At 40.3% G+C, this 15,039-nt stretch overlaps 1 long non-coding RNA gene across 1 annotated transcript in view; it reads left to right on the top strand.

The window, feature by feature from the left end:
* LOC146798333 (uncharacterized) overlaps positions 1-15,039 on the top strand; it is a 227,190-nt gene that overhangs the window by 184,542 nt on the left and 27,609 nt on the right. Inside the window, exon 2 of the long non-coding RNA XR_014969145.1 lies at positions 14,619-14,710. This is a non-coding gene — a long non-coding RNA (uncharacterized LOC146798333). The remainder of the gene's footprint in view (positions 1-14,618; positions 14,711-15,039) is intronic.

Genomic DNA, 15,039 nt, shown 5'->3' with positions numbered 1-15,039 from the left:
GTCCCCCTCCCACAATTTACAAAGCCCCAGGGGGTGGTGGTCCCCGCGGCTGGGGGGTCCGTAATGGACCCCCCAATTTTAATATTTAGAGCCCCGGGGAGGTGGTGGTCCCCGGGGCGTGGGGGGGGGGGCTTGAGCCCCCCACACAGGTTATTTTCTTTTTTTTTTTAAAAGCCCTGGGTGTGGCAGTCCCCGGGGCTGCGGGGGGCAGTGGGCCCCCCGCAATAACAATTAAGTAGATCCCCGGGGGGTGGCGGTCCCAGGGGCTGGGGGGCCCCTCTGGGCCCTCCATTACATAAAAATATTGCCCCCGGGACTTGGCCCCCCCGAGGGCTAAATAGTATCGAAGTGTGGGAGCCCGCGCTTCGTGTTCTTTCCCCGCGGCTGGATCCGCGGATCCTCCGTGGATTTTCCCATTTAAAAAAAAAGTTGTGGCCCTGGGGGTCCTTGTGGGACCCCCTAAGCAGGCCTAGGGGGTCAGGGTGTTTCTACCCTGCCCCCTTTTTGGGTTTGGCGCACTTGTATGACTGATTTCTTGTGTGCACAAAATGGCTGCCAACACTCCCTGGTTTGGAGTGTTGACAGCCAATTAGCATACAGCTCGTGATTGGGAGGGTGCGCGGATCCTCCGCGGCCATAGATATATATGTGTTTTTACTTTTGATTTTCTCAGCAACTACTGAACGGATTTACACCATTTAATAAAAAGGGTTCTTTCTGAACCAAGAACTACCTCTTTGCCAAATTTGGTGTAATTCCGTTCAGGAGTTCGGGCTGTAGCCGTGTCTAAAGTTTCCTATGGAAAATTGCATGAGGATAACACATTTTGGGATCCTCTTTTTTTCTCAGCCCCCGCTTGCCGAATCACCCCGAAACTTTCAGGATAGGAGCGGACCAGAGCGCCCCACGAGTTTTGAAAATTTAGTGAAGATTCATCAATCGGCGCCAAAGTTATTGGAAATAGAATGTTGTGAATTTCCTATGGAAAATATGTCCTAACTATAACTATCTACTGACGACCGCCAGTAGATAATATATATATATATGTATATGTATATATATATATATATATAAATATATATATTCACTTAAAAAACCATAGGTTTCACACATGTTATAGTTAGCTGGACATTTCCCTCGTAAAAAACCATTGAAATTCCCCCGTTATAGTTAGTGCAGGCAACTATAACTCACGCGACCACAATCCTCTGCTGATGACGTCAGATATTACATCACTGTATTTAGACACCTATTTACCCATTTCTTCTTCCATTAATCTTTAGCTATACATATATTACAAATATTTGTTTTTCAGAAAGACACATATGTAATCAGTGATGTAATATCTGACGTCATCAGCAGAGGATTGCGGTCGCGTGAGTTATAGTTGCCTGCACTAACTATAACGGGGGAATTTCAATGGTTTTTTACGAGGGAAATGTCCAGCTAACTATAACATGTGTGAAACCTATGGTTTTTTAAGTGAATTTGCAAGGTTTTTTAAATGCTAATTCCTAACTATAACGTGTGTGAAACCTATGGTTTTTTAAGTGAATTTGTACGGTTTTTTAAATGCTAAGTTATGTATTTATTAATATTTTTTATTTTCAGGTTTTTCACCGTGCGCGCACCGTGCGCGCTCTGTGGGTGCATGGTGCGCTTCGCGCATCAAGCGCCCACGATGCTTTGTGCGTGCCATGCGCGCACGGTGCGCGCACTCCGCGATTTTTCGAAAAAAAAAATATTGTTTTTTTTACCCTTGGGGGTCCTTCAGTGACCCCCTGACAAAGGCTAGGGGGTCAGGAACTGTCCATCCTGCCCCCTTTTCACGTTCTCCACCTTTGTTTTTCACTGCCTCAGACTGCGAGAGACAAAATGGCGGCCGACACTTCCTGATTTCGACCGATTCGAATGTTTACTGACATCTAACAACCAATCAGAATTGCACTCGCGCACGGCAGCGTGCGCGTACGGTATTCTTACCGTACGCGCACGGTGCGCGCCTATAGATATGTATGTACTTTTAACTGCAATTTTCTCAGGAACTAATGAACAGATTTACACCAGACCTGCAAAAAGGCACATCCCTGACCTGAGGACTACCTCGCTGCCAAATTTCAAGTAATTCTGTTCAGCCATTTGGGCTGTACCTTGAACTAAAGGTCCCTATGGAAAATTGCATGGGAAAAATGTGTTTTGGGACCCCCCTTTTTTCTCAGCCCCCGCTTGACGAATCCCCCCGAGACTTTCAGGGTAGGAGCGGAGCGGAGCGCCCCACCTATTTTGAAAAGTTTGCGAGGATTCATCAATCGGCACAAAAGTTATTCCAAATAGAATGTTGCGGATTTCCTATGGAAACACGGTCCTAACTATAACTATCTACTGGCGACCGCCAGTAGATAATATATATATATATATATATTCACTGAAAAAACCATAGGTTACACACACGTTATAGTTAGGATTTAGCATTTAAAAAACCTTGCAAATTCAGTGAAAAAACCATAGGTTTCACACACGTTATAGTTAGCGGACATTTCACTCATAAAAAACCATTGAAATTCCCCCGTTATAGTTAGTTAAGCTAACTATAACTCGCGCACCCGCAATCCACTGCTGATGACGTAACATATTACATCACTCATGACATGGTCAGTGACATCACTCATGACATCACTGATGACATCTCAAATGACATCACTGATGACATCATCCTTGTGACAGAGTGGTAGACCTCCTCTCACCCTAATATAACCATTGATACACAAATTCAAAAATAGAGACTACAATTTTCAAAACAATGAACATACCAATACCAGTTACAATAACCTATTCAGTAATTCTTAGATCCACATACACATCCACTCATTCACCAACAGTCATGTACAGTCACTCATACATGTACACACGCATCATATGTACTCATACACTTATACATCCTGTTACACATTGCCACTCATCCATAGAGTTACTCACACACATAGTCACTCATGCTAATAAAGAAACATACATCCATTTACTTGCATATTCAGTTATACACACACCTCAACACGTACTTGTACAGAAACTTACAAATATTTACCCTTTAAAATAAACACTAATAAAAACACATACATATTCATTCAGGAACTCTTTCAATCTCTCACTCTCACATATACTCACTTATATACACCAATAGTCACATATACTAGTTTAAAACATATGTAGTTACTCATAAAGACACTATTGAGACAGTCATTCACTCACTAACACACCCATACACACACTCATCAAACCATACAGTCATGCACACATGCTGTCTTCAAAACATACAACCAGACAGACAATCATTCATGCACCTATGCACTACGTTAAACCCCCCACCGAACCATGCAGACACTCAGACTGATACTCAAAAAACAACCTAAAATCCAATATAAACACCCATATAGCTACACTCAAACCCATGCAGACACTTATACACAAAGTGAGAGACTGATACAGAAAATGACATATTTAAACATTACTCATTAAGCCATGTATTCACTAAGATACACTTAATCAGTCAGTTACACAATCATTTTTTCAAAAACAAATCATCCTTTTACACACTTATATACCCATTTATTATTCCATCGACCTTGAGATATACATATATAAAACATATTTAATTTTCAGAAAAACACACATTCTCTGGATGATGTCATCAGTGATGTCATTTGAGATGTCATCAGTGATGTCATGAGTGATGTCACTGACCATGTCATGAGTGATGTAATATGTTACGTCATCAGCAGTGGATTGCGGGTGCGCGAGTTATAGTTAGCTTAACTAACTATAACGGGGGAATTTCAATGGTTTTTTATGAGTGACATGTCCGCTAACTATAACGTGTGTGAAACCTATGGTTTTTTCACTGAATTTGCAAGGTTTTTTAAATGCTAAATCCTAACTATAACGTGTGTGTAACCTATCGTTTTTTCAGTGAATTTGCAAGGTTTTTTAAATGCCAATTCCTAACTATAACGTGTGTGAAACCCATGTTTTTTTCAGTGAATTTGTATGGTTTTTTAAATGCTAATTCTTGCCTAAAACATGTGCGATTCCCATGGTTTTTTCATTGATTTTGTATGATTTTTTTATTATAAATTATTATATTATATGTGGTTTTTTTTAACAAAAATGCAATTTTTTTTTTAAAACTTTATATTCTTTTAAAACACTATTTGTTTTTTTAAAAAAAAAAATTCTGCAATATATTAATTTTTCTCTTTTTTTTTAACCAAGCAGGTAAGATATATTAGTATAACATAGAAAATCTTTTTTTCCTTTTTTTTTTTAAGTGCGCGTACGGTAAGCTTACGGTAAGCGTACGGTTTGCGTAATGTTCGTAATAATGCTACTCTTTTTGCGTAGGGTTACGCAATTTACGTAGCAGTGCTAAGAGTCTGCTTCTGCAGAAAAATAGCTCCCCCTTTCCTACTAATGCAACTGTAAAATTACCAGAGTAATACGCAATAAATCTCTGTCTATAATTCCTCTTTGCACACAGAGTCATGGTTTCATATTAGTCAGAAAACGAAATTTCTTTGCCAATTTGAAAGCACACTTACTACTCTTTTTTTTTGCAAGTGATAAGTACTTTTACAGTCTGACACATTTCAAATCCACTTTTCAGATTCTTAAAAAAGCACATGTCCAAACAGCTTTTTCAAACCATAAACATGTGTAACCTGGGTGACTGACTACACTCTAGCAAGGGCAACCAGCCTTAGTGATGCTGAATGTATTTGCATTACTGACTGCAACCTCAAACCCCACTCGGTTGTGAATACTGTGCATGATTCCACAGGATAAGCAGCTGGGTGTGTGCTAAGAGTCTGCTTCTGCAGAAAAAAATAGCTCCCCCTTTTCATCTAATGCAAATGTAAAATCACCAGAGCAATACGCAATAAATCTCTGTCTATAATTCCTCTTTGCACACAGTCATGTTTTCATATTAGTCAGAAAACGAAATTTCTTTGCCAATTTGAAAGCACACTTACTACTCTTTTTTTTGGCAAGTGATAAGTACTTTTACAGTCTGACACATTTTGAATCCACTTTTCAGATTCTTAAAAAAGCACATTTCCAAACAGCTTTTTCAGACCAGAAACATGTATAACCTAGGTGACTGACTACACTCCAGCAAGGGCAACCAGCCTTAGTGATGCTGAATGTATTTGCATTACTGACTGGAACCTCAAACCCTAAAAGTATTCCTCATTTATACCAGTACATCTTAATTTATGGTGAAAACATAGTCCATATTATTTTACATGTTCCTCACATTTAAATTTCTCCCAAAACACAAAATGATAAACACAACTTCAACAAAAGGAATCCCAATTCTATTTTTCATTTCTTAATTTACCATATACATCCCCTCTCAAACTCTTAACTCACCTTTAAAATTAGTGAGTTGTGAAAGAAATGTGGCACTCAAACAGCAGATTATCAGAGCCAGGATCTCTGTTCTGTACACCTCTCTCCTCTCAGCAGAACCAGATAATGGCAATGTTTCCCTCTCTTTTTCCACACATATACATGTTAGTTTCAAATCTCAGTGCTTCCCCCTTTTTTTCAAATGTAATCACACATTTCTATTGGTTGAAAACCCAACCCTTTTCCAAAAGTACCCTTCCCCCAACTTGACTTCAGCCTAGTACCCTTCCCCCAACTTGACTTCTGCCTGCTACCATAGCAACAGCTCTTGAAACACTGCTGTGTAGAGTTAGGTCAGAAGTTCACCACACAATGTTTCATTTTCAAAGAGCAAGAGTGCTTGACTTTTCAAACCTAACAGCAAATCCATAGTACTGTTCTTTGGTAACACATTTTTCTGTACCAATACAAAACATGCTTCTATAAATTTACACATACAGCCTAGTTTTTATTGTAGAATGGTATCAAACAGCCAATCAGTTCTTTTTATTTTAAAAAAATATGTATGCCTCCATTTCCAAACTGTCTTTCATTCCTTTTTCCCATTCTACTGAAATACACCTCCTGAGTGCATCCAGATCTCCTTTGAAGATGTTCACAGTGTGGATTGTAGGGCACAGCTATGTCTTCTGGAGTGAAAAGTATGCAGAAAAAAGAGGTATGGTGAGTGACCTTGCTTTGCCAAATATAGACATTAAATGGATTGGTCAGAGAGGGCTAAAGTGGCACCAATTGATGCCATTGGTGAAATCCTTCATGCAAATCCAACACCCTGACCTCATAATAGTGCACTGTGGTGGCAATGACCTAGGCACTTTGACTGGGGTAGGTCTGGAAATGCTTATGAAGGACACCTTTGCACAACTGTTTTCCCTTTTCCCTAAAACTGCCTTTGTGTATTCTAACATATGCCAAAGGCAAAAATGGAACTGGTCCAATCAATTTTGTCCACAGATTGACAAAGCAAGAAAGCACGTCAACAAATCTGTTTCTGCTTTCCTCCGAGCCTATGGTATGGGTTCCATTTACCACAACAACTTGCGTTATGACATGCAAGACATTTATAGAGGAGATGGTGTACACTTCACTGATGAAGGGAACAGAGTCTTCCTCTTGAACCTTAGACTCTGCGTCGGTACTTACTTGTAGGTACCACTAAAAAATCAAATCACTTCATAAACACAACGGCTCTTTTTAGAGCCCCCTAATATCTAAACACTTAAATCTGATTTTTTTTCTTCTTTTATTTTTTTTTCTACCATACGCGTACGGTAAGCTTACCGTAAGCTTACCGTACGCGTACCCCGCGATTTTTTTTAAAATTAATAAATGTTTTTTTTGTACTTTTCTGTCCTTCTTTGACCCCCTTTCAAATGTTAGGGGGTCTGTAACTCTCTTCCTTGCCCCCTTTTCAAGTTATCACCCTTTTTTTTCTGAGTGAAACACACAAAATGGCGGCCGCCGCTTCCTGGTTTCGACCGATTCGAATGTTTACTAAGATCTAACAGCCAATCAGAATCGCGCTCGCGCACGTCACCGTACGCGTACGGTAAGCTTACCGTAAGCGCACGGTAAGCGCACCGTAAGCTGCCACAGATATATATATTGATTTAAATGCTATTTTCTCAGAAACTACTGAACAGATTTAAAACAGACCTACAAAAGGCACTTCCTTGACCTGAGGACTACCTCTCTGCCAAATTTCAAGTAACTCTGTTCAGCCGTTCGGGCTGTAGCTGTGTCTAAAGGTCCTATGGAAAAATGCATGGGAAAAACGCGTTTTGGGACCCCCCTTTTTTCTCAGCCCCCGCTTGATGAATCCCCCCGAGACTTTCAGGGTAGGAGCGGAGCGTAGCGCCCCACCTATTTTGAGAATTTCGCGAGGATTCGTCGACCGGCGCCAAAGTTATTCCAAATAGAATGTTGCGGTTTTCCTATGGAAACAGGGTCCTAACTATAACTACCTACTGGCGACCGCCAGTAGGTAATATATATATTCTAATATAGGAATATAAGGAAAATACTCAACAAATACTGGAACGTACTGCAGAAAGATCCCGATATAGGTACGAACATAGGAGACTATCCACGGATATCATACAAGAGAGCACCGAACCTCTCAGACCACTTGGTGCGAAGCCACTTTGTAGCCACAAAATCTGAATCCTGGCTACAATCAAGATCCAAAGGATTTTCAAAATGCATGTCATGCAAAGCATGCAAGATTGGGAAAAATCTAAAAAACATCAAAGATTCAACTGGCAAGACTTTTCAGATAAGAGAGACCATCACTTGCGACTCAACCTTTGTGGTCTACATACTCCAATGTTTCTGTGGCAAACAATACATCGGAAGCACATTATGCCCATTAAAAAAACGCACACTGGAACACACACGTGCAATTCAAAATATGGGCATGACATATGCAATCGCTAGACACATGTCTCTTCATGAGGGTAAATCCTGGCTGGATATAAAATACTCGGGACTTGTGACAGTACCTCCAAATGAACAAGGTGGTAACCGTATCCAGAAACTGCGAAGGCTTGAGTCATGCATGATAATGAGGTTTAAAACCAAGCATCCCCTAGGTCTCAATGGGGATGAGGAACTTCATGTCCATCTATAAGATACTTTTCTGTGCAACTAATGTATGGGAACAGAGTATACCCTTGTTTTATAGCCAGCAAGTCATAGAACATGCTCTGATTTATCGTTATCGGGAGTCAGATGTCCACTGTAACTTCAACCAATCATGTTAATGCTGGCCCAGAATCCACATAGACATTGACTGAACTGCAGCGCCTCTGAATGTTAATTGATATGACTGCAATGTACTCCGTACTGACAGAAGGGTAGCAGGCACTCAGGAGGGTAACATGCTTATATTATGACACCCCTGAATAGGAATGAATTGAATTCCCTATCTTTTCGTATTATTTGAACCACAATACCCAGAATGCAATACAATGGCACCTTTATGTATGCATATAAAAGCAAGAAATGAAAGTAGGACTATTGTAAAAATCTACCGTGACCAGGAACTACGGTTCGAAACGCGTAGGGAGGATTACGTTTGAAATAAAATAACAACTTTATCGTCGAGAGGAGTGCCGCGTCATTCTTTTCTTTGGGATGTATATTAATTCGAGATCGCTGTCCTGATCTCAACGTGTGTACCAGCTGTCAGAGTGCTCCTTCCGTGCAGGACATTTGTGGCAACATATATATATATGTATATATATATATGCAAAAAACAACACCGCCCCTCTCCGTTGCTCTCTGCAGTGCGGGTGCGCCAATTGCGCGGGCGATAGCTCAATTAATTACTGCCAAACACCACGTCTCTTGAAAGAACGTGCGGCGCACTCGGGCTCAATCCAAAGCAATCCTCTGCTGATGCTAATACTGTATTTAGACACTTATTTGCCCATGTCTTCTTCCATTAAATTTTAGCTTTACATATATTACAAATATTTTTTTTTCATAAAGACACATATGTCATCAGCAGAAGATTGTGGTCGCGTGAGTTATAGTTGCCTGCAGTAACTATAACGGGGGAATTTCATTGGTTTTTTATCAGTAAAATGTCCAGCTAACTATAACATGTGTGAAACCTATGGTTTTGTCAGTGAATTTGCAAGGTTTTTTAAATGCTAAGTTACTTTACGCCATTCTTGGCGTGCGCGCCCAGTTAATGCAGTTCGTTCCGTGCGGTGAGCAGGCGGTGCGCTTCGCGCACCGCGCGCCCACTTTACACAGTTAGTGCCGTGCACGCACAGTGGTCACGCGGTGCGCTGCGCGCACCGCGTGCCCACGTTAAGCGGGATGGGCCATGTACGCACGATGCGCTTCGCGCACCGTGCACACATGGGGGACATATTTTGCGCATCTTTGTGAAATGTATTCTTTGTTAACTTCTTAGATGTTATATGCCATGCACAAATGGTGCCCTTCGGGCACCATTTGCACACGGGGTGGGGAGAATGTGGCTAATTTTTTTTTTTTAACAATTTTTTACCGTACGCGTACGGTAAGCGTAATCGGCGATTTTCCGAAAAAAAAAAATATTTTTTTTTTGGGCTTGGGGGTGGTTTGGGGACCCCTGTATCAATGCTGGGTGGTTAGGATCTCATGAAACTGCCTCTTTACACATTTTTGGGGTTCGTTTTTGCTGCCCAACTCAGGAAGCGAGAGAGAAAATGGCGGCCGCCGCTTCCTGGTTTCGACCGATTCGAATGTTTACTAAGATCTAAGGGCCAATCAGAATCGCGCTCGCGCACGCCACCGTACGGTAAGCGTACCGTAAGCGCACCGTAAGCTGGCTCAGATATATATATTGATTTAAAGGCTATTTTCTCAGAATCTACTGAACAGATTTACACCAAACCTACAAAAGGCACTTCCTTGACCTGAGGACTACCTCTCTGCCAAATTTCTAGTAATTCTGTTCAGCCGTTCGGGCTGTAGCCCTGTCTAAAGGTCCTATGGAAAAATGCATGGGAAAAACGCGTTTTGGGACCCCCCTTTTATCTCAGCCCCCGCTTGACGAATCCCCCCGAGACTTTCAGGGTAGGAGCGGAGTGTAGCGCCCCACCTATTTTGAAAATTTCGTGAGGATTCGTCGACCGGCGCCAAAGTTATTCAAAATAGAATGTTGCGGATTTCCTATGGAAACGTGGTCCTAACTATAACTACCTACTGGCGACCGCCAGTAGGTAACACATATATATATATATACCCTTTCAGGCATAGAGTGACGAATAAATTATGCAAAAAAGAAGCAGAGAACTCTGGGTAGTTGTCAAGTTTAGGTAGAAAGCAGCTCCTGTATAGAGCACTCTCAACACCAGCGACACTCTAGATCTGCTCACCTCAAATGTCTGCTTTTTTATCAAAGTCTTTAAGCATAGGATTAGCACAGTGCCATCCACGCCGAGATAGAAAAGGACAAAGTCTTTTGCCATTTCTACAGCAAAATCTTTAAGCATAGGACTAGCACAGTGCTGTCCTTGCCGAGCTGTAAAATGACAAAAGCCAATTACCACTCCAGGCACAGTATTACAGCTTTGAATTACCAACCAAGCCAACCTGAAATGAGTAAAAGCAACCCCTGACACAGTGTTTTGCTCTAATTAGAGCTCTCCAGAGAGGTGTAGCTTTGTCCAGACACAAAGGAGCACCCAGTATAAGTAAAAAAAAAGACCCTTTCAGGAATATATACATACACACATGCATACATACATACATGTACGTTTAATTATCTGTTAATGGTAAAGCTTAATTTAGGGTTTTGTGTTGGGCAGTGGTAAAGGGGGGAAAGGGTAATTTTACGGTTTAGATGTGGTAGTAGTAAAGGATGGTAAGACTAATTTTAGGGTTTTGGGGTGAGTAGTGGCAAAGGGTGCAAAGGGTAATTTTAGGGTACCAGGGTGGGTACTGGTACAGGGTGTTATGGGTAATTTTAGGATTTAGTGGTGGGTAGTGGTAATAAGCTGTAAGAATAATTTTACGGTTTAGGGGTGTGTAGTGGTAAAGGCAGGTTAGGAGTAAAATATAAAAAAATGTGGGTCCCCACCAATAAAAAAAATAATTTAGGATTAAAATAACATTTAAAATATTTACACATGCATGTGTGTGTGTATATATATATATGTATATAATTATAACAAAGCAAAAACCAGCGCGTACCCTTCGGGCACTGGAATCCGACACAACGACAAAGGTATTTTCTCCAAATTATTTTATTAGCATATTTTCGAGGGCTATAAGTATGTATATATATATATATATATATATATATATATATATATATATATATATATATATATATATATATATTACCTACTGGCGGTCGCCAGTAGGTAGTTATAGTTAGGACCACGTTTCCATAGGAAATCTGCAACATTCTATTTTGAACAACTTTGGCGCCGGTCGACGAATCCTCGCAAATTTTTCAAAATAGGTGGGGCGCTACGCTCCGCTCCTACCCTGAAAGTCTCGGGGGGATTCGTCAAGCGGGGGCTGAGATAAAAGGGGGGTCCCAAAACGCGTTTTTCCCATGCATTTTTCCATAGGACCTTTAGACAGGGCTACAGCCCGAACGGCTGAACAGAATTTAATGAAATTTGGCAGAGAGGTAGTCCCCAGGTCAAGGAAGTGCCTTTTGTAGGTTTGGTGTAAATCTGTTCAGTAGATTCTGAGAAAATAGCCTTTAAATCAATATATATATCTGTGGCAGCTTACGGTGCGCTTACCGTGCGCTTACCGTAAGCTTACCGTACGCGTACGGTGGCGTGCGCGAGCGCGATTCTGATTGGCTCTTAGATCTTAGTAAACATTCGAATCGGTCGAACTGCGTTAAGTGGGCGCGCACGCCACGAATGGCGTAAAGTAACTTAGCATTTAAAAAAACGTACAAATTCACTGAAAAAACCATAGGTTTCACACACGTTATAGTTAGGAATTAGCATTTAAAAATCCTTGCAAATTCACTGAAAAAACCATAGGTTTCACACATGTTATAGTTAGCTGGACATTTTACTGATAAAAAACCAATGAAATTCCCCCGTTATAGTTACTGTAGGCAACTATAACTCACGCGACCGTAATCCTCTGCTGATGACATATGTGTCTTTATGAAAAATAAATATTTGTAATATATGTATAGCTAAAATTTAATGGAAGAAGACATGGGCAAATAAGTGTCTAAATACAGTATTAGCATCAGCAGAGGATTACGGTCGCGTGAGTTATAGTTGCCTACAGTAACTATAACGGGGGAATTTCATTGGTTTTTTATCAGTAAAATGTCCAGCTAACTATAACATGTGTGAAACCTATGGTTTTTTCAGTGAATATATATATATATATTTCAGTGTGGATATCATCCGAGCAATCTCAGTAAATAATCCAGCGGCACACCCAGGACAAAACAATAAGTTTTATTATTGTTTCAAACGATTCGTTTGAAACAATAATAAAACTTATTGTTTTGTCCTGGGTGTGCCGCTGGATTATTTACTGAGATTGCTCGGATGATATCCACACTGAAATACTTAAAACGGAGTTGCGACCGAGGCTGGCACCGGCGTCGATAGGAAGGAGAGCGGAGGTTCGCAAAAAATTTTCTGTCAAAAATATATATATATATATATATATATATATATGATAAGAAGTTCTCCTCACTTCTCCTCCAAATATAGAAGGTGCGTCGCAGGTAAGAATCACAGCACCACAAAGTTCAATCCGTTGGTATTTATTCATCAATGGAACAGGGCATATGCAAAAGACGGTCTACGCGTTTCGGCACTCGGCCTTCGACTGGACCATAGAGTCTCGAGGCCCAGAGTGTCCATTTTAAGGTGTGGATACAAATTAACAAAATAGAAAGTGAAGACATACTGGGCATAGTCGACAATACGTTTTTTTGAAGTAAACAAAAATTTGATTGCTACAATTTATCCACAATTGCAGTTGGTTGATTGGAGAATTAATGAATGAAAACATTTTGCTCACGGTCTATGAGATAACAGAAAGTCAAGGTAAAGTACCTGATTAAAGAAGGGGGGAACAAAATTTGTGAAAAAATAAGTGGTTCCGATTAATTTCAACTTTGACGATGAGTAATATACATATATACAAAGTATTTACAATGATTTCTATAGTGTCTACATATAGTATCCTAGTGAGTGGTAATTCTTGTAAAAAGAAATATATGTATATTCTAATTCATGTATGCGTAAAGTACTAAGTGGTCAAGGTTGACACGAAGAAATAATACTGGAAATCACATCGGCTAATATGTTCCCACCTTTCCAAATAAACCACTTGCAAAGAGTTTTTATGGTTAATCTACTCTGCTACAGAGAAAATGAAGGGAAAGCAGCGGTGTGCAGTTGAGTAATATATATAACAAGGATCAACGAGTTAGATGAAAAAAGTCAATTAATTCTATCCTCTTTGGAGAGGGGATGTCCGTGTACTTTTAACTATTTTGTGCTGGTTTATAGGTGTACATGTAATTCGGCATCCAGATTGTGGCCCCATGGCTTTTCGGTGCCAATTGATAATATTGTTCTTGACTCTGCTCTTCTTAGTTCAAGAATTCTATTACCACCCCTCTCTTTCTGTTTGATGATTTTGATGCCAAAATACTTTAAAAGAGTACTATCACCAGTGTGAAATTCAGAAAAGTGTTTGGCCATGGGGTAGGAAAAGTCTTGATTTTTGATGGCGCGGAGATGTTGAAGGATGCGGAGTTTAAGTTTATTGATCGTACTCCCTACATATAGTTTTTTACACGGACATTCTAGAATGTAAATGGCAAATTTCGATTCACAAGTGATGTGGTCCTTGATTAGTTCCTCACGACCATTTTGTAGTAGATATGATGTTGTATTCTTTCCATGTTCACATGCTTTGCACTTTGAGCACTTCCAAAAACCCGGGGTATTCAACCAGGATGTTGTAGTTGTTGGTTTAATCTCAAAGTGACTGTGTGTCAATAGATCACCCAAAGACGCGGTTTTCCTGTAAGTGATCTGTGGTCTTGGGGATAAGATGTGTTTGACAGTTTCATCCAATAACAATATTTCCCAGTGTTTTCTTACAATTTTGCGTAGGTTGTCACTTTGATTGTTATAATCAATGATTAACCTGGAAGTTGTTTCAGTTTCCTTTGCCAACTTAGTTTGAAGAAGATCAGATCGTTTTTTCGTGCTGACTCTGTCTTTAGCCGTGTTGATGACTTCCATGGGATATCCTCGTTGTAGGAAACGTTGACTCATTTCTTGGAGTTGGAAGTTTAAATCAGAAGGTTCTGAACAATTTATTTTTGCTCTCAACATTTCCCCGTAGGGTATACTCCATTTGAGTTTTTTTGGATGTCCACTGTTGGCATGAAGAATGCTGTTGCTGGCAGTCGGTTTCCTATGCATTTTTGTACACATTTTGCCATTTGAGATATAAACTTCGACATCCAAAAATACAATGTTAGTAGTACTTGTGGTGGAGGTGAAGGTCAGCTTGTATTTGTTGGTGTTGAGAGAGTCAAGGAAATTCCTGAGGCCATCAATGTCACCTTCCCATATGATGAAAAGGTCATCGATATATCTAGACCAAGATCTTATATTCCTCGCTTTCTCCTCTTTTAGAACCTCCGTCTCCCATACAGCCATCAGGAGATTGGCATACGTTGGAGCAAATGAAGTCCCCATCGCGGAAAATATTGTGTGTCAAGCAAAACGTGAGCATTTGTATTAACATGTTTGAATGTTCTAAGTAACAAATTGGTCGGGTGTCAAGAAACTGTTTCACCGCTGCTATTCCATCTGAATGATGAATGGATGTGTACAGGGATGATACATCGATGGAAGCCATGATATAATTTTCTTTCCATTCCAATTTTGCAATTTTTTGTAAGAAATCCATAGTGTCTCTTAGATAAGATGGTAAGGCTGTAACGTAATTCATCAGGAAGATGTCGATGAAACGAGATGTGGATTCCAACAGAGAGCCGATGGAACTGACAATGGGCCTGCCTGGTGGATTGATAATGGATTTGTGGATCTTTGG

The sequence above is a fragment of the Triturus cristatus genome, chromosome 9 (genome assembly GCF_964204655.1).
Source record: "Triturus cristatus chromosome 9, aTriCri1.1, whole genome shotgun sequence".
In the NCBI taxonomy this organism is placed as follows: Eukaryota; Metazoa; Chordata; class Amphibia; order Caudata; family Salamandridae; genus Triturus; species Triturus cristatus.
Note: the sequence above shows the minus strand (reverse complement) of the source record. Positions and strands in the feature narration are given on the sequence as shown.